This window comes from Gopherus evgoodei, chromosome 4 (assembly GCF_007399415.2).
Source record: "Gopherus evgoodei ecotype Sinaloan lineage chromosome 4, rGopEvg1_v1.p, whole genome shotgun sequence".
In the NCBI taxonomy this organism is placed as follows: domain Eukaryota; kingdom Metazoa; phylum Chordata; order Testudines; family Testudinidae; genus Gopherus; species Gopherus evgoodei.
In genome coordinates this window covers 1,339,943-1,360,859 of record NC_044325.1, presented here as the reverse complement: position 1 = coordinate 1,360,859, position 20,917 = coordinate 1,339,943, and the positions used below count along the sequence as shown (strand labels likewise).

Below are 20,917 nucleotides of genomic sequence, written 5' to 3'. Positions count from 1 at the left end.
TGGGTCCCTGTGGACTCCTCATGGCTGTTCATAGCTCACTGAGCTATTGCATCTGCAATATTGTTCTGGAGGATTCATAATGATTGCTTTAAAAGTATCCTACACTGTAATATAAATGTAAGCAAAGCTTGAAATGAAACCGAATATTTACACAATTCCATGCCCATGTTTCATAATCTGTAGATACTGCAAAGATTTGCTGACATGTATAACAAGAGATCTTTGCTTTGTTCAGCTAAAACACATATCTTTGCCAGGCAACCATCACAGTCAGGACCTTGTGACTAGCTTGCTCTGCCCATGGCATCATTTCTTGGCTGTAGGAACAGAAGCACAAACCGTCAGCTTTGCTGAAAGAACGCAGAGGATTTTCTAATAGGAATTTTCTAGTAATGATGAAGAAGGGGGGCTCTCCAAATGGTGTCTGAAGTGACGGTTCAGATGAGCTATGGGGGAGTAAACGCACGAACCTGACTCAGAGCCGAACCTTCTGTACTAAAAACTGAACAGGCTTGGCCCAGGTCCCCAAGCGAAGCAGCTGTAAACTCTGATACACACTCTCCAGGTTGTTTCTCTCCTCTTCATTTCTGATCCTCCTCAGGCCCCGGTTGTCACAGATAACTCACAGATGCAGCATCGCTGCAAAGCACAAGAACCATTTCAGAAAACAGCTCATGGGTCATAGCAAATCACAGCTTTACTGCTGCTAGCCGCTTTGTAAACAATACATTTCAAAAACAGCGTCCTCTGAAGGAAAGGAGACACACTGCTTTCATTTACACTCACGTTGGCAGGCACACAAAAGGTTTGAGAATCTCATATTTCTGAATTGAGATTTGTAATTCCAATAAAGAGGCCATGCAAATGAAATGGGTTTTTAAAAATCAGCTTCACTATGACATCTGATACTTCAAGGCATTCAATCTGTGTATTAAAAACTGAACTGCGGCCACATTTACACTGTCTTATAGAACAGCCCTCCTCAGAAGAAGCCTGACAAAATAAATCAACAGTCACTGGTTTGCCTTTTAATTAGCTGGATGTAAGAGTTCCAAATAGCCAATGCACTCTCTTCTGCCAAGTTCACAGATTAAAAAAAAATAGTTGTGATTAATTGCAACTTTAATCATGTTGTTAAAGAATAACTGGTTACTAATTTAAATCCATTATAAATATTTTGCCTGTTTTTCTACTTTTTAAAATATATTGATTTCAAATTTTAATTACAACACAGAATAGAAAGTGCACAGTGCTCACTTTATATTATTATTTTTATTTTAAATATTTGCACTGGAAAAAAGATTAGTTGAAGCAAGTCAACGCATGAATGCACATAATAATGTTTAGCACATCTGGCACATAAATACCTTGCAACACCAGCTGCAATAAAGCCATGTGAATGCCTGCTCTCACTTTCAGGTGACATTGTAAATAAGAAGCAGGCACCATTATCTCCTGTACATGGAAACAAATGCGTTTATCTTAACAATCGGCTGAACAAGTAGGTCCGAGTGGACTTGTAGGTTCTAAAGTTTTGTTCGAGTGCAGTTATGTGGAAAAAAAATCTACATTTGTAAGTCGCACTTTCACGATAAAGAGATTGCACAACTGTACTTGTAGGAGGCGAATGGAAAAAATACTATTTTTTTCATTATCTTTTTACAGTGCAAATATTTGTAACAAAACTAATAATATAAAGTGCGTACTGTACACTTTATATTAGGTGGGCAGAGGTGGGGTCTTGGGGAAGGGGTGGAGTGGGGGCGGGGCCTGGGCAGAGCCAGGCGGGAGCACCCCCAGCAGGTTAGAAACTTGGCTCCTATGTCCTGGGCCCTGCATCCTCCTACGGATGGCCCTGACTCCAGCTGAGGCCTCACCAAAGCAAAGTAGGGTTGGACAATTACCTTCCATTTTATAGTTGTGCATTTAATTGTTCCTTCCTAAGTCCAGTACTTTGGACTCGTCTTTATTGAATTTCATCTTGGTTTCGACCAATTCTCTTTTTTCAAGGTTGCTTTTAGTTCTAATCCTGTCCTCCAAATTGTTTGCAACCTCTCCCACTATGGAGTCATCCACCAATAATATAAGCATCCTCTCCACTCCATTATCCAGCCATTATTGAAAAATGAAGACCATTACTGGATTGCAGACTGACCCTTTGGGTCATGAGATATGTCTTCCCAGCTTGACAGCAAACCACTGCTAACTACTCTTTGAGGATGGGCTTTCAACCAGGTGTACAGTCCTTTACAGAAATTTCATCTAGATCACATTTACCTAGCTTGCTCCTGAGAATGTCAGGTGGGATTGTGTCAAAAACCTTATTAAAATTAGGATATCTCTCATCTACTGCTTTGCTCCTATTCACTAGGTCAGTACCCTGTCAAAAAAGGAAATTAAGTTGGTTTGGCATAATTTGTTCTTGACAAATTCATGCTGGGTATTCCTTGCAATCCTCTTATCCTCTAGCAGCTTGCAATTGATTGTTTAATCATTTATTCCATTATCTTTCCAGGTATGGAATTTAGATTGACTGGTCTTTAATCCCCCATGTTCGTCTTTGTTCCCTTTTTAAATATGTTGCCCTTCTCCAGTTCCAAAGGTCCATCTAGCTCAGTTTTCCAACAGTGGCCAATGCCAGGTGCCCTGGAGGGAATGAACAGAACATAGAATCATCAAGTGATCCACCCCCTGTTGCCTATTCCCAGCTTCTGGCAAACAGAGGCTAGCGACACCATCCCTGCCCATCCTGGCTAATAGCCATTGATGGACCTATCCTCCATTAACTTATCTAGCTCTTTTTGGAACCCTGTTATAGTCTTGACCTTCACAACATCCTCTGGCAAGGAGTTCCACAGGTTGACTGTGCATTGTCTGAAAAAATATTTCCTTCTGTTTTAAACCTGCTGCCTATTCATTTCATTTAGTGGCCCCTAGTTCTTGAGTTATAAGAAGGAGTAAATAGCATTTCTTTATTAACTTTCTCCACACCAGTCATTATTTTATAGATTTCAATCATATTCTCCCCAAGTCATCTCTTTTCCAAGCTGAAAAGTCCCAGTCTTATTAATCTCTCATCATACAACAGTCGTTCCATACTCCTAATCATTTTTGCTGCCCTTTTCTGAACCTCTTCAAAATTCAAATTACTTTTTTTTTAGATGGGGTGACCACATCTGCACTCAGTATTCAAGATGTGGGCATACCAGGGATTTATATAGAGGCAATATGATATTTTCTTATTACTATCTATGCCTTTCTTAATGATTCCCAACATTGCTCACTTTTTTAACTGCCGCTGCACATTGAGTGGATGTTTGCAGAGAATTATCCACAATGACTCCAAGATTTTTTTCTTGAGTGGTAACAGCTAATTTAGACCCCAGCATTTTATACATATACTTGGGATGATGTTTTCCAATATGCATTACTTTCCATTTATTGAATTCAGTCATGTCACCTCTTACTTTTCTCTGTTAAGTTAAATAAGTGGAACTCTTTGAATCCTCACTACAAGGCATGTTTTCCTCATCCTTTAATCATTCTCATGGTGCTTTTCTAAACCCACTCCATTTTATCAACATCCTTCTTGAGTTGTGAACATCAGAGCTGGTCACAGGATTCCAGAGGTGGTCACACCAGTGCCAAATACAGAAATAAAATAATCTCTCTACTCCTACTTGAGATTCCCTCATTTATACATCCCAGAACTGCATTCGTTCTTTTGACCCCAGTGTCACACTAAGAGCTCATAAGAACATAAGAATGCCCATACTGAGTCAGACCAAAGCTCCATCTAGCCCAGTATCCTGTCTTCCAACAGTGGCCAATGCCAGGTGCTTCAGAGGGAGTGAACAGAGCAGGGCAATTTATTGTATCCGAGGGGGAGCCATGTTAGTCTGGATCTGTAAAAGCACCAAAGAGTCCTGTGGCACCTGATAGACTATTAGGACGCCTTTTAGTCTATAAGGTGCCACAGGACTCTTTGCTGCAATTTATTGTGTGATCCAACCCATCATCCAGTTCCCGCTTTCGGCAGTGAGAGGCTTAGAATCCCCAGAGCTGATGGACCTATCGTCCATGAATTTACCTAATTCTTTTTTCAATATAGTTATATTTTTGGCCTTCATGACATCCTTTAGCGAGTTCCACAGTTTGACTGTGTGTTGTGTGAAGAAATACTTCCTCATGTTAGTTTTAAAACTGCTGCGTCTTGTTTTTGTGTTATGTGAAAGAATAAATAACACTTCCTTATTTACTTTGTTCACATCATTCATGATTTTATAGAACTCTAACTTATCCGACTTTAGTTGTCTCTTTTCTAAGACGGCAGAGACCCATTCTCTCTAATCTTTCTTCCTACTGAAGCTGTTCCATCCCCCTAATCATTTCTGTTGCCCTTCTCTGTATTTTTTCTATTTCTAAAATATCTTTTCTGAGATGGAGTGACTAGATTTGCACGCAGTATTAAAGAAGTGGGCGTACCATGGATTTACATAATGGCATTATGATATTTTCTGACTTATCATCTATCCCTTTCCTAATAGTTCCTAACATTGTTAGCTTTTTTGATTCCAGCTGCACATTGAACAGATATTTTCTAACTATCCATGATGACTCCAAGATCTTTTTCTTCAGTGGCAGTGGCTAACTTACATCCCTACATGGTGTGTGTATAATAGGAACTTTTTTCCAATATGCGTTACTTTGCACTTATTAAAATTGAATTTCATCTGCCATTTTCTTGCCCAGTAACCTAATTTTGTGAGATCCCTTTGTAACTCTTTGCAGTCAGTCAGTAATGGACTTAGTTATCTTGAGAAATTTTGCATAGTCTAAAAACTATGAAACCACATTATCTTCTTTTCCAGATAATGTATGAATAAATTGAACACCATAGATCCCAGTACAGATCCTTGGGGAATCCATCTCTTACTGATCTTTTATTCCAGTCTCTTGTGTCCTGTGTTTTAATCACTTCCTGATCCATGAGAGGACCTTCCCTCTTATCCCATGACTGCCTACTCCAGGGGCTGGCAACCTTGGGCACATGGCCCAACAGGGTAATCCACTGGTGGGTCGTGAGACATTTTGTTTACCTTGACCATCCACAGGCATGCGCCCCTCCCCCCACAGCTCCCAGTGGCTGCAGTTCGCCGTTCCTGGCCAATGGGAGCTGCAGTAAATGGCAGGCCACAGGGACATGCTGGCTACCACTTCCCGCAGCTCCCATTTGCTGGGAATGGTGAACTGTGGGCTCTGGGAGCTGCCAGGGGCCAAGCCTGCAGACAGTCAATATAAACAAAATGTCTCACGGCCCTCCAGTGGATTACCCAGACGGGTTTTGTGCAGAAAGTTGCCAATGCCTGGCCTTCTTTGTTTAACTGCCTTTGGTGAAGTACCTTGTCTGAGGCTTTCTGAACATCCAAGAAACTATATCCACTGGATCACCCTTGTTCACATGTTTTTCACACCCTCAAAGAATTCTAGTAGATTAGAGAGGCATTATTTCCCTTTACAAAGGCTGTATTGTCTCTTCTGCAACAAATCATGTCCATCTATTTGTCTGATAATTCTGTTCGTTTCTGTAGTTTTAATCAATTTGCCTGGTACAGCCTGTAATTGTCTGGATCACCTCTGGAGCTTTTTTAAAAAATGTGGTGTGACATTAGCTATCCTCCAGTCATCTGGTACAGAAGCTGATTTAAATGATATGTTACATACTACAGTTAGCAGTTCTGCAATTTCATATCTGAGTTCCTTCAGAACTCTTGGATGAAACCATTTGGTCCTGGTGACATGTTACAGTGTAATTTATCAGACTGTTCCCAAACCTCTTCTATCAACCTCAATTTGGGACTGTATCTCAGTTCTGTCATCTAAAAATGAAAGGCTTAGGTGTGGGAATCTCCCTCACATCTGCAGTGAAGACCGATGCAAAAAATTCATTGAGCTTCTCTTCAATGGCCTTGTCTTCCTTTAATACCTCTACTGTCCACTAGCACCACTGATTGTTTGGAAGGCTTCATCCTTCTGATAGCAAAAAACAAAAACAAAAACAAACCCCACCCGTTTATTTTTGCATCTTTGCTAGATGCTCTTCAGTTCCTCTTTGGTCTCTCCACCTATATTTTTATTTGACTTTCCAGAGTTATGTTCCTTTCTATTTTCCTAATTTTCAGCTGATTATCCACCACAACTCCCAAATCTTTTTCAGAGTCACTGCTTCCCAAGATAGAGTCTCTCATCCCCTAAGTATGACCTACCTTCTTTATACTACATGTATACATTTACATCTACCCATTAAAATGCATATCGTTTACTGTGCCCAGCTTACAAAATGATCCAGAGAGCTCTGTATCAGGAACCCGTCCTCTTCATTATTTACTAGTCTCTCAATTTTTGTGTCATCTGAAAGTTCTATCACTTGCGATTTCATGTTTTCTCTCAGGTCACTGATAAAAATGATAAATAGTACAGGGCAAAGAACATATCCCTGCTTCATGATGATTCCCCATTTATAATTACGTTTTGAGACCAATCAGTTAGCCAAGTTGTATCCATTTAATGTGTGTCATGTTAATTTTATATCATTCTAGGGGTTTTTTAATCAAAATTCCATGCAATAAAAAATCCAACACCTAACAAATGTCTATGTCTGTTACATCAACACTATTACCTTTGTCAGCCAAACTTGTAATTTCACCAAAAAGAGATAAGTTATTTGGACAGGATCCATTTTCTACAAACACATATTGATTGGTATTGATTATATTACCCTCCATTCATTTTTATTGAGTTCTTTATAGAGTCATAGAAAAGTAGGACTGAAGGGGACCTGAAGAGATCATCTAGTCCAGTCCCCTGCATTCATGGCAGGATTAAATATTATCTAGACCATCCCTGACAAGTATTTGTCCAACCTGCTCTTAAAAATCTATAATGATTGAGATTCCACAACCTCCCTAGGCAATTTATTCCAGGGTTTAACCACTCTGATAGTTTCCTAATGTCCAACCTAAACTGAACCTCAATTTAAGCCCATTGTTTCTTGTCGTATCCTGAGGTTTAAGAAGAAGAGTTTTTCTCCCTCCTTTTATGTACTTGAAAACTGTTATCATGTCCCCTCTCAGCCTTCTCTTCTTCAGACTAAGCAAATCAAATATTTTTAATCTTCCCTCATAGGTCATGCTTTCTTGACCTTTAATCATTTGTGTTGCTCTTCTCTGGATTTTCTCCAATTTTTCCACATCTTTCCTGAAATGTGACACCCAGAACTGGACACAGTACTACAGCTGACAACTAATCACAGCGTGTGTGAGGAAGTGGGAATGTTCTTGCTGTGTTATGTTAATGCTGAGTGGGGAGTATTGACCGGGGAAGGTTGCACGGGAGTTTTGCTGGGATGGCCTGCCTTGGGGAAGGGAGGATACTTGAGCAGGTAATCTGAGAACCCAGGAGGGGGGTTGGAGGCCAGGTAACACCTCTGCCTGGGAAACTGGACAACGGACACAAAGGCTGGGAGAGTAGCTGGGGGAATGCCAGAAAGGAGTCGGCTGGAGGGAGTTTCAGTTTGGAGCTGGCTGGGAAATGGAGAAGGGAGCCCCAGCGGGGCTTGGGCTTCCCAATGGGGCTGTGGCCTCCCTGGGGCCCCAGATGGACCTAACTAAAGGGGGTCTTGTTGTCTGTACTGGCAAGACCTGTCCTGGACTGTTCCTGTCATCTAAATAAACCTTCTGTTTTACTGGCTGGCTGAGAGTCATGGTGAACTGCAGGAAGCCAGGGTGTAGGGCCTTGTCTCCCCCACATTCCATGACAGTGTGGACTAGAGCAGAAGAATTACATTTTGTGTCTGGCTTACAACATACCTGCTAATACATCTCAAAATGATGTTTGCTTTTTTTGAAACCGTGTTACACTGTTTACTGATATTTAGCTTGTGATCCACTATGACCCTGAGAGTCTTTTCTGCAGCTTGCCTTCCTAGGCAGTCATTTCCCATTTGGAATGTGTGCAACTGATTGTTCCTACCTAAGTGGAGTATATTGAATTTCATCCTATTTACTTCAGACCACTTCTCCAGTTTGTCCAGATCATTTTGAATATTAGTCCTGTCCTCCAAAGCACTTGGAACCCTTCCCAACTTGGTATTGTCCACACATTTTATAAGAGTACTCTGTATGCTATTATCTAAATCATTGATGAAGATATTGAACATAACTGGACCCAGAACTGATCCCTGTGGGACCCCACTTGTTATGCCCTTCCAGCATAACTGAGGACCAGTGATAACTACTCTCTGGGAATGGTTTTCCAACTAGTTATGCACTCAGCTTGCAGAAGTTTGGTTGTATTTCCCTAGTTAGTTTTTTTTTTAATACGAAGGCTATGCGACACAGTGTCAAAAGCCGTACTAAAGTCAAGATATATCACATCTACTGCTTCCCCCCATCCACAAGGCTTGTTACCCTGTCCAAGAAAGCTATTGGGTTGGTTTGACACAATTTGTTCTTGACAAATACATGCTGACTGTTACTTATCATCTTATTATCTTCTAGGTCTCTGCAAACTGATTGCTTAATTAGTTTCTCCATTATTTTTCTGAATGCTGAAGGTGAGCTGACTGGTCTGTTATTTCCTAGGTTATCCGTATTTCCCTTTTTGTAGATGGGCACTATATTTGCCCTTTTCCTGTCCTCTGTAATCTCTCCCATCTTCCATGACTTTTCAGAGATAATTGCTAATGGCTCAGATATCTCCTCAGTCAGCTCCTTGAGTATTCTAGGATGGATTTCATCAGGTTCTGGTGACTTGAGGATGCCTAACTTTTCTAAGTAATTTTAACTTGATTCTCCCTCCCTCCATATTTTAGCCTCATTTTCACTGGCATTCACTATGTTAGCTGTCCAATTGCTACTAACCCCTTTGGTGAAAACCAAAACAAAGAAGTCATTAAGCACGTCTGTCATTTCCACATTTTCTGTTATTGTTTTCCTTGCCTCATTGAGTAATCACTGAGTATCAGCAACTTGATAATCTTGCTCAGGATAGATGTCAGGCTCACTGCCTATAATTACCTGAGTTATCCCTTTGCTCTTTTAAAATATTAGCACATTAGTTTTCTTCCAGTTTTCTGGAACTATACCAGTGCTCCCGAGCCCATTCTTTTAAAACTCTTGGATGCAAATTATCTGGATACGCTGATAGAAATAAAGACACAAGGATGTATTCTTATAGGAAGCAGCCCCAAGCCTGATGAAGGAACTCTCCACTGTGAGAAAGAACATTTATATTCCAAGTACAACATGTCAGAATATCCAGATTCTTAACTGATGAACAGTTCTTCATACTCTTCCCTCTCAGTGTTCGTGGAAGGTGCTTGCTTCACCTATGGCAATGGGAAACTTATATAGGCTCCTATTACCCCCCACCCCGTCCCAATTTTTCACACTTGCTGTCCAGTCACCCTACCTGAAAGACTCATCTTCACCATCTCTGTGGTTCTGGTTTCCTGTGCTGTCGCTCATTCTTAGGGTTAAATGCCACTTTTGCTTAAATGTTTTAACATTAAAAATAACAATTAAGGTGTTAGACAATGAGTAACCACCCTCAGCTCAGCGAACTCTGCCACGTCCACGTCGTAGGGCAAGGCTATGCCACACGGTACTTCGCAGTGCATTCTGTGAACAGAGACCAAGGGAAACTGCTGTCATTTTTTACGGCTAAAATGCAAATTGCAAAATGCAAAATGCAAATCCCCCCTAAAACCTAATAGTGGTTGAGATAGTGTCCATGGAGTCAGGTGACTTTGGCGCTGAGGTGGTTAAGCTGTGGCTCCGTCTCAGCATGGACCAAAGGGTTCCCTATAAGCAGCGTGCTATAGAAATGAATGACTAGCTGCTGCCCTAATAACAAACTGAGGTCATGTGAAGAGCTAATTAAATTGAAATTATAATCTGGAATTAATTCAGTGAGCAGCGGAATGAAATATCATGAACATCACAGAGAAGTAATGCTCTTATTCACTGTGCTGCCTATCTCTAGTATTACCTTTCCTCCCTCTCCCCATCTTTTATCAGAACAAATTCATTTCACCTGATGTGGCAGCAGCTGCCATGTCTCTGTGTGGAGAAGTTTAACGCATTTTCATTTTGTGCATCACAACTGAGGGAATCTTTGGAGGACAGCGTCAAAATTCAAAATGTTCTGGACAAATTGGAGAAATGGTCTGAGGTAAACCAGATGAAGTTCAATAAAGACAAATGCAAAGTGCTCCACTTAGGAAGGAACAATCAGTTTCACACATACAGAATGGGAAGAGACTGTCTAGGAAGGAGTATGGCAGAAAGAGATCTAGGAGTCATAGCGAACCTCAAGCTAAATATGAGTCAACAGTGTGATACTGTTGCAAAAAAAGCAAACGTGATTCTGGGATGCATTAAAAGGTGTGTTGTAAACAAGACACGAGAAGTCATTCTTCTGCTCTACTCTGCACTGGTTAGGCCTCAACTGGAGTATTGTGTCCAGTTCTGGGCACCGCATTTCAAGAAAGATGTGGAGAAATTAGAGAGGGTCCAGAGAAGAGCAACAAGAATGATTAAAGGTCGTGATAACATGACCTATGAAGGAAGGCTGAAAGAATTGGGTTTCTTTAGTTGGGAAAAGAGAAGACTGAGAGGGGACATGATAGCAATTTTCAGGTACCTAAAAGGGTGTCATCAGGTGGAAGGAGAAAACTTGTTCACCTTAGCCTCCAATGATAGAACAAGAGGCAATGGGCTTAAACTGCAGCAAGGGAGATTTAGGTTGGACATTAGGAAAAAGTTCCTAACTGTCAGGGTAGTTAAACACTGGAATAAATTGCCTAGGGAGGTTGTGGAATCTCCATCTCTGGAGATATTTAAGAGTAGGTTAGATAAATGTCTATCTGGGATGGTCTAGACAGTATTTGGTCCTGCCGTGAGGGCAGGGGACTGGACTCGATGACCTCTCGAGGTCCCTTCCAGTCCTAGAATCTATGAATCTATGAACCTAGGCATCAAAGGGAAAGCAGCTCATTAGAAGCTAACCTAGAAAATTAACAAAACAAGCCCAACTTCTTTACAGAGAACATTTCAGGTAGCTGATGTGATTCTGAGCACAAGGAGGGTCTCCCTCCGTTGGAGACTCACCATGGAAGCAAGTTTTTGGTAGGAATGAAACACAACAAACTCTAGTGGCTGCTGCTATCACATCTGATTCAAATATTTTCTGTGAGCACAAAGGTCAAGTCAGAGGGCTGTTGAGCACATCTCCTGCTCCTCCAGTCCTTGAGAGAAGTCATGATCATCAAGGCTTCACAAATGGGTAGAAGAGACCAAAGGAAAGGCCGGGGCACTCCCTCCACTCGGAAGGGAGGGCAGGAGGGGGTAATTTTGTGGGCTTTCCTGGGGGACTTTCAGTTAGATTCTTTGAGCAGAAGTTTGCGCTCCTCACCAAAAGCAGCATGGCATCCCACCGGCAGAGCCAATGATCTACACTCTGTGGTAGGCCGGTGCCGTCCATGGGATGGTTGTGTGCCTGTGCACTGGCCCTGGGGCTCTTGCATCCATTCATGATGACGATGAATCTGCACTTCCAGCTGCTCCCAGCACCCTCACCCCCTAGAGAGAAACCCCAGTGCACAAAGGGGGACTGCGAAGAGCTAATTCAGTCTGAGGGCTGGGGGATGGAGGGTGTATTTTTCACTTAGCCCCATCTCCATCCCCGCTCCTGGATGCCTGGCCCCACACAGGATCCCCTGCGGTGTGAAGGGAAAGGGGAAAGGAATAGTGCCCCTCCCTTCCGTGCTGGGGCGAGATCAGTGTGTAGGGGCATCCTGAAGGGCCACATTCACTGACATGCTCTGGATACTTCATGCTGCTCTGCTGATGCAAAGCAGCTGCATGTGTTGCTCAAGTGGCCAGTGGGACTGGGTGTACAAGCTGCTATGAACGGCAACACAAGGTAGCCAGGTAGCCATGGCAGTGTCAATCAATGAGCTGCTGCCCTGCTAACACACCTCACAGGAATCCGTCTCTGGCTGAAGAGTAGCAATAAACAATGGTTGTCTCCTGCACCCCACTCATCCAACAGGGTCTGAACTCTACTCACCAGGGAGATGTACTTCAAAGCCTGCTTGGGCCCATGCAGTGATGATGATGATGATGATGATGATGATGATGATGATGATGATGATGATGATGATGATAGTATTGTCATAACATTTTTCACAGATTTGGACCTTAGCGTCCAAAATATGGGTGTTAGCATGAAAACCTCCAAGCTTAGTTACCAGCTTGGACCTGGTAAAGCTGCCACCAGCCAGGGATCTATACAGTGCCTGGTGCACTGTGGTCTCCCCAAAACCTTCCCTGGGGGACCCCCAGACTCAGATGCCTTGAGTCTCACAACAAAGGGGAATAAACCATTTCCCTTCCCCCCTTCCCCTCCAGGTGTTCCCTCCCTGGGTTCCTGGAGAGATACACAGAAGCAAGCTCCGTGAATCTGAACAAAGGGATTCCACCCTCCCTGCTTCAAGTCCTGGAAAACAGAAGTACCGAGAGCTAATCTCTCTTCCCCCCTCACCCAGAGGGTATGCAAAGTCAGGCTTAGTAAATCTAACATAAAGAGATTTTCCCCCTGACTTCTTCCTCCCACCAATTCCCTGGTGAGCTGCAGACTCAATTCCCTGGAGTCCCCACTAAAGAAAAACTCCAACAGGTCTTAAAAAGAAAGCTTTATATAAAAAAGAAAGAAAAGGACATAAAAATGGTCTCTCTGTATTAAGGTGACAAATACAGGGTCATTTGCTTAAAAGAAAAAAATGAATAAACAGCCTTATCCAAAATGAATACAATTTAACACATTCCAGTAACTACACACATGTAAATACAAAAGAAACAATATAAACCTATTGTCTTACTATCTTTGTACTTACAACTTGGAAACAGAAGATTAGAAAGCTGGAGATAGAAAAATCACTCTCAGAGCCGAGAGGGTCAGACACAAGACAAAGAACAAGGAACTCACACACAAACTTCCCTCCACCCAGATTTGAAAAAGTCTTGTTTCCTGATTGGTCCTCTGGTCAGGTGTTTCAGGTTACTGGTGTTAGCCCTTTGCAGGTAAAAGAACATTAACCCTTAGCTATCTGTTTATGACAAGTATACCTCACCCTTCTATAGCACTGACGACAGGGAGCCCAGAAAGTGGTGCTGCTGCTGCACTAATTTCATTAACTCTTATCGCAGACCCACGAAGGTACCTTAGGTTGACTGTTTTCGCCATGTTGCAGACGTGGAATGGAAACAAAGTGATAAGTGACTAGCCTGTGGTCACCCAGGTTAACTGCGGTGCTGGAACAGAATTCCGGTCTCTTGCCTGCTGGTCCTGTGTTCTAATCTCTGGACCAAGTTGACTCCCATGTGTTTTTATCCATTCTGCACTGACCAGGCAAGACATCCTCAAACCAGGCTAAAACAGGGTCAGCTAAATAAGCTTATTTTTGTAATGGAAATGAGGCCTTTAACGCGACCATTATTTAACATGGGCAATCTCAGGCCTCACTTCTTTAATCAAAGTCAGTGGTACTGAAGCATGTGGTTACGTGTTTTGCAGAATCAGAACCTAAGAAACAAATCACAGCTGAAGCTAAACCACTTTTAAAGAGTTGTTGTTGCTAATGTTTGCACTAGGCCTGGCTGTTTTTGACAGGCAGGGTGTTTTGTGGCAAGAGGAACAAAAGCAACTTTCAACAGTTAAAATTAGAACCAAGTGCCCAGATCACCAGCTGACATAAGCTGGCTGAGATCCACTGAGGTCTCCTGCACCACACTGATTCACACCGTATCAGAATCTGACCTAAGCTATACAAAAGGATTTGAGACACATAACTAGAACTTTCAAATCAACACCAGGTTCTCATTATGGAAACTTTGGAGATATCTCTCAATATTCAGAAAGTCCAAGGGAATATGTGTGGATGGCAGCTTGGCCAAACCTGTAGGAAAACCACGATTACCCACAAAGAATTCTCCAACCATCCATGGAAAACATATGATTCTTGCTGGAGATTCAATACCTAGAAGAAGAGAAAGCATATTCTCAGGGGGACCGGCAGACAAGAGGACAGTGTGCTGACTTCCCAGAGGCATGGCATAAAACATCACTCTAAGATTGGATAGGATTTGAAGTCTATGGGCTTGGATAAACTGGTGATGGTTCACATCGGTACCAATGACACTGTGTTGTGAGATATCTTGCAGATAGCAGATGACTTCAGGGAACTCAGAAGCATGCTGAAGAAGAAGAATGTCCAAGCAATCTTCTCTGAGATCCTTCCTGTCCCATGAGCAAAGGAAGGACTCAGGCAGAAAATTCTGGAAGTGAACTGCTAGCTAGAGAAGTGGTGTAGAGTGGAGGATTTGAGTTTTGTGGAACTCTGGTCCACCTCCTGTAGGGAGAGGGAGCTGGATAGTTTGGATGGCCTCGACTCAGTAGAAGAGAGACCAATATCCTTGCGAACAGACTGGCTTCAGTTGTCAGGAGTGGCTTAAACTAATAGCAAAAGGAAAAGGTAAAAAGAGGGAAGATATGAGCACTTAGCACAAATTCAAGATGTTGAGAAAAAAACTAATCAAGAAACAAAAGAACATGAACAGAAGAAATTCCTGAATTGCCTATATGCCAATGGTAGGAGCTTAGCTAGCAAAAAGAGGAAAAGGAAATGTTTATTAGCATAAATTAGCATAAATTGAATCTAGTTAGCATTACTGAAACCTGGTGGGATGATTCACAATATTGGAATGGTGAAGTCAATGGTTATAATCTATTTAGGAAGCAATGAGTGGGCAAAAGGGGAGGAAAGAATGACACCGTATGTGAAAAAAAATGGCATTTTCTGTTTCTGAGTCACTGATAACTCAGAAGAAAGTGATCCTGAATGCTTATGGATCTCTATCCTAACAGATAAAACACAAGATGGGGTATTAGTTGGTGGCTGCTAGAGACCCCCAAATCACACTAGGGAACAGTATGACTGCCTCATTACATCTATCTATATGTGATAATTGGGGACTTCAACTTAAGTGACATATGATCAGATGTCACCCTGCCAGTAATAACAAGTTTGGAATTTCTAAACATTACACATGACAGTTCCTAACTCAGAAAGCACTGCAGCCAACGCAGAGAAGTTCTATATTAGACTTTATTCTACCAGGTGAAGAGGAACTGATCACAGAAGTGAAAGTTAACATTAGTTTGGGTACAAGTGATCATGCCTTGACTACATTTATATGTGCAAGCAGAATAAAGGCCAGACCAGTAGTACATATCCTGGTGCTTTAACAGGGCCAGTGTCCCAAAGATGAAAACAAGTATGAGCCAAATCAGCTGGGAGGAATAATTTAATCAGAGAAATGTGAACAATCGTTGGGAATCATTTAAGAGCACCTTACTAGATGCCCCTAAAGCCACAACTCCAAGGAAGGAGGCTGTGCTGGTAAAAAAGTGACCTAATTTAGATGAGAGGTGAAAGCAGCCCTGAAATAAATAAATAAATAAATATAACAAATGGAAGAAAGGGGAAATAGTAATGAATATAAATCAGAAGTTAAGAACTGTAGAAAACTGAAAAGAGAAACCAATGGACACAAGGAGAAATCTATGGCCAGAAGAATCAAGGACAAGATAAATTTTTTTTTTTTAAAATACATTATGAAAAAAAAATCTTGACTATAATAACGGTCTGTTAGAAGATAGAGATGGTATAAATATCAACAGTAACACAGAAAAGGAAGAGACATTCACTAAATATTTCTGTTCTGTAACTGGGGATAAAACAGATGATGCAGTCTCATCATATGGTGATGATAACACTATATCCGTTCCACTGGTACTCTGGAGGCTGTAACCCAGATGTTATTAAAGTCAGACATTTAAAAATCAGCAGGTCCAGATAATTTGCATCCAAGAGTTTTAACAGAGCTGGCAGAGGAGCTGACTGGACTGTTTATGTTGTTTTTCAATGTCTTGGAACGCTGGGGTAGTTCCAGAAGACCTAATGTTGTGCCAATTTTTAAAAAAGGTAAACTGGATGATGCAGGTAATTTACAGGCTGTCAGCCTGACATCGATCCTGGGCAAGATAATGGAGCGGCTGGTATGGGACTCAGTTAATAGTGAACTAAACGAAGATAATGTAATTAATGCAAATCAATATGGGTTTATGGAAAATAGAAACTGTGAAACTAACTTGATATCTTTCTTTATGAGATTTCAAGTTTGGTTGATAAAGTTAACATTGTTGATATAATACATTTAGACTTTTGTATAGCATTTGCTGTGGTGCTGCATATTTTGATCAACAAACTAGAATGATATAACATTACCATCGTGCACATTAAATGGATTTAAAAACTGGCTAACTGATAGGTCTCAAAATGTAACTGTAAACAAAGAACTATCATTGACCAAGTCTGTTGGGGGCCGGGGGAGAGGTTCTACAGAGTTCAGTTCTTGGCCCTGTGCAATTTCACATTTTTATCAATGACCTGGAAGAAAACACAAAATCATCAGTGATAAAATTTATAGATGATTAAAAAAACATGAAGGGAGTATTAAATAATGAAAAGGGCCAGTAATTGATACAAAGTGATCTGGATCTCTTGGTAAACTGGATATAAGCAAACAATATGCATTTTAATACATCTAAATGTAGTCTAGGAACAAAGAATGTAAACCATGTTTACCAAATGGAAGACACTATGGATAAAATGACTGACAAAGATTTGGGGGTTGTGATGGATAATCAGCTGAACATGATCTCCCAGTGTGACACTGTGACCAAAAGAATTAGTGCAGTCGTGGGATGTATAAACAGTGGATTCTTGAGTAGGAGCAGAGAGGTTATTTTACCTCTGTATTTGGCACTGGTGCAACTGCTGCTAGAATACAGTGTCCTGTTCAAGAAGGATATTGATAAATTGGAGAGGGTTCAGAGAAGAGCCATGAGAATGAGGAAGGATTAGAAAACATGCTTTGTAAGACTGAAGGAGAGCAATCTATTTAGCTTAACAAAGAGGAGGTTAAGGAATGACTTGATTACAGTCTACAATTACCTACATGGGGAACAATCCAACAGAGGAAGGTGTGACACAATCCAACAGCTGGACGTTGAAGCTAGTCAAATTCAAATTGAACATAAGGCACACATTTTTAATGGTGAAAGTAATTGACTAATGGAACAATTTTCCAAGGGTTGTAGTGGACTCTCCATCACAGTCAATGTTTAAATCAAGACTGGATATTTTTCTGAAAGCTCTGCTGTAGGCATTATTTTGGGGAATTTCTCTGGCCTGTGCTATGAAGAAAGTCAGACTAGATGATCACAATGGTCCTTTCTGGCCTTCAAATCTATGATTCTATGAGACATAACTGAATCTCATATTTTAGTAGTAGTAACACATATTAATAGGCTCTGCTGAGTGGCTACATGAATCTTTAGGGCTGTCATATGAAAAACTCTAAAGTTACTTTTTAATCTCATCTTCATAGACATTTTGTGCTATCAGGATTGTCCATCACATTTGCAGTACACACATTTTGCACAGGCACAGGTATCTTGATGTTTAGTAACTGCTTCTGAACTCATTTCAATCCATATTAGATTATGATCCTGCGTACTGGCATTGTATGCACTTCACACTGTGTATTTCAGATTCAGATACAAAGGCAGAAGTTTCAACAGTTTCTGACTCAGACTCTTTGTGCTCAGTATACTACAGAGCTTACTAAAATCTTTTTGTTTGAAAGAGAAATAATTATACCCAAGGTAATTTGAGTATGCATAAGAACTGGTGTTGAGTTGCAATGATATAGCTTGCTCTTTTTTTTAATATAGGCAGAATATGCCATGAACTTTTCATCACTACAATGTATATTATTGAGGCCAACTACTTAACAAGATTTTTAACACAGAGACATGAATAGAACAACGCTCAAGTCAACCTTAACTGAATTAAAAAGTTACAAGAGATAAAATTCTCATGCTTCAGGGCATCCCTGTTTATGTGTGCCCCTTGTCACAGCTGCCGAAAGCACAGCTGATCAGGTTCATGATGGGGGGTTAGATCCTGTGGTAAATAATGAAGTATAAGCCATTGCTGGAGGCAGGATAATGAGGCAGTCTGTCTAATGGTCTGTTCCAATGTAGCGATTCTCATGTTACTACAACCTTAGTGCCACAAATGATGCACATTCAAAACAAAACAAAACAAAAAAAATGCATTTGAAAGCAGCTCATGAGACAGAAATTTCTTTCAATATCTAGATCTAAACTAGCAACATTAAGATGAATGATAATAATGAATTAAAACTATAGCTAGAAACAGGACAAACATCAATAAGGACCGTAACAAAGTCTACACACTGCTGCAGTCTGACAATGTACTATTGTTCACTTCACGGCACCCAATGGTGCGCTAGCCACCGCACAAAGCTATGAGACAAAGCAGCTCTGGTCCCAGGGAGCTCACAGTCCAACATCAACAACATGAGACAGACTAGAAAAGCCATCCAGAGTGGCGACGGTTACTGCAGTGCTTATTATGGGCTATTGCATCTGGTTTGAATATTCCAGAATGGAACACGGTGAATGCTGAAGCCCGGGTTTGCCAAACACCTGAGCACTTTTGGACTTTTAAGCAGGTTGGAAGTTGAAGTCCCATTGAAGTGAATGAGGTTTCACCAGGTGGTGAAATGCTTTGCGGAGTTGGGCTGTTAGTCCGGCACTGGGCCTCGGTGGAGCCCAGCAGACACCATGCCAGCCGGGCAGCCGCTGTGCAGAGAGCTGTGTCTGACTAACATCTGCTCAGGAGGGAACCCCTGTCTATGTGAGAAGGCACATGCAAGACCCATTCAGACCACTGCCTCTGCAGGGCCTGCCAGCCATGCAGCCCACTAGTGCCAGGTGGGACAGGGCTCTGTGACATGGAAACGGATTGACACCAGCAATGGACTCCACACAGACAGACCCCAACCCCCGGCTAGCTGGTAATAGCGGGTTGGTGTCAGATACAAACCCGTGACCCAAGAGCCATCTGCCTCCCAGTAGCAATGCTCCGAGCCATACCTCGGAAGCTAGTTTTCAGGGCTAGTTTGCACCTAGATTCTACAGAGGTGTGTGGGGCACGGGAGGGCTCAGGGAGCTAACCCCACCCCTGGCCACACGGCCCATGGAACAGCAATGTCTGACTGTGACTCTCGTGCTCAGGGGGCAGAGACGTGCTCACAAGATCGCCATGATGCCCAATGACCTTCCGAGGGTGACACCTGTCCTGAATGGGCGGGACAGTTCCGAAATGCAGTGCTCAAGTCACAGTCCTGGGCTGAATGACTCCGGGATGGTATTTGTCCCAGATTCCACGGACAGCACCAGCCTCTTCCCGGGGGGGGGAGAGGGCTGAGATGGGCCTTAGTCCCTCCTTGTCAAAGCCTCCCCCCCAGGCCAGGCCAGAAGCCAGAGCTAGGCAGTAGTAAGAGCTGCCCAGAGAGATCAGGCTGCTATGGGGAATCCTGGACCCTCCACCTCGGTGGGGAAACAGGGGCAGAGGCCAAGCGGGGGGTGGGGGCTCAGGGGAAGAGGGGAAGGGGTGGGACTTGTAAGGAAGAGTAGGAGCAGGGGTGGGGCCACACAGCAGCTGGGGCTCCTGCATGTGTCCTGCTTTTGTCTTTTAAAAAGATGGTCAACCTAGGCCTGCCCTATTCCCCAGGGGCGTGCAGTGCTCACTGGGCTGGGGGGTGGGGGTGGGGGGCAGAGACTGTTATCCCTCCCGCCCCTCACACACACTCTGGGGGTGGAGGCAGAGCTTGTTATCCCCCTCCCTGACACAAACAGACACATACACACTGGGCGTGGAGGCAAAGCCTGTTAACCCCTCCCCCCCCGAAACACACAGACACAAACACTCTGGGGGTGGAGGCAGAGCCTGTTATCTCCACAAACACACACACGTGTGCACACACACACATACGTACACGCGCGTACATGCGCACACACGCGCACACACACACATGAACACCTGTGCACACACACGCTTGCAGAACTGGGTCAGCAATGCAGGGACAATAAGCTTCACCCCACTCCTGACCCACTGGAGGGGCTAGCGTTCAGTGAAACAGGGAAAGGGCAGAGCTGAGCCCCTAGATGTGCCTGCAAAGCTCATAGATTCATAGACTCTAGGACTGGAAGGGACCTCGAGAGGTCATTGAGTCCAGTCCCCTGCCAAATACTGTCTAGACCATCCCTGATAGGCATTTATCTAACCTACTCTAAAATATCTCCAGAGATGGAGATTCCACAACTTCCCTAGGCAATTTATTCCAGGGTTTAACCACCTTGACAGTTAGGAACTTTTTCCTAATGTCCAACCTAAATCTCCCTTGCTGCAGTTTAAGCCCATTGCTTCTTGTTCTATCATTGGAGGCTAAGGTGAACAAGTTTTCTCCCTCCTCCTGATGACACCCTTTTAGATACCTGAAAACTGCTATCAGGTCCCCTCTCAGTCTTCTCTTTTCCAAACTAAACAAACCCAATTCCTTCAGCCTTCCTTCATAGGTCATGTTCTCAAGACCTTTAATCATTCTTGTTGCTCTTCTCTGGACCCTCTCCAATTTCTCCACATCTTTCTTCAAATACGGTGCCCAGAACTGGACAAAACACTCTAGCTGAGGCCTGACCAGTGCAGAGTAGAGCAGAAGAATGACTTCTCATGTCTTGCTCACAACACACCTGTTAATGCATCCCAGAATCACGTTTGCTTTTTTTGCAACAGCATCACACTGTTGACTCATATTTAGCTTGTGGTCCACTATAACCCCTAGATCCCTTTCTGCCA

General features: G+C 42.6%; 1 protein-coding gene across 11 annotated transcripts in view; it reads right to left on the bottom strand.

The window, feature by feature from the left end:
- LRFN5 (leucine rich repeat and fibronectin type III domain containing 5) overlaps positions 1-20,917 on the bottom strand; it is a 162,901-nt gene that overhangs the window by 28,487 nt on the left and 113,497 nt on the right. For 7 of the 11 annotated variants that reach the window (XM_030562762.1, XM_030562764.1, XM_030562763.1 and 4 more), the window contains exon 3: positions 9,472-9,680. The exons of the other annotated variants lie outside the window; for them this stretch is intronic. The gene's annotated coding sequence lies outside the window, so the exon portion shown is untranslated. The remainder of the gene's footprint in view (positions 1-9,471; positions 9,681-20,917) is intronic. 11 annotated transcript variants of the gene reach the window in all.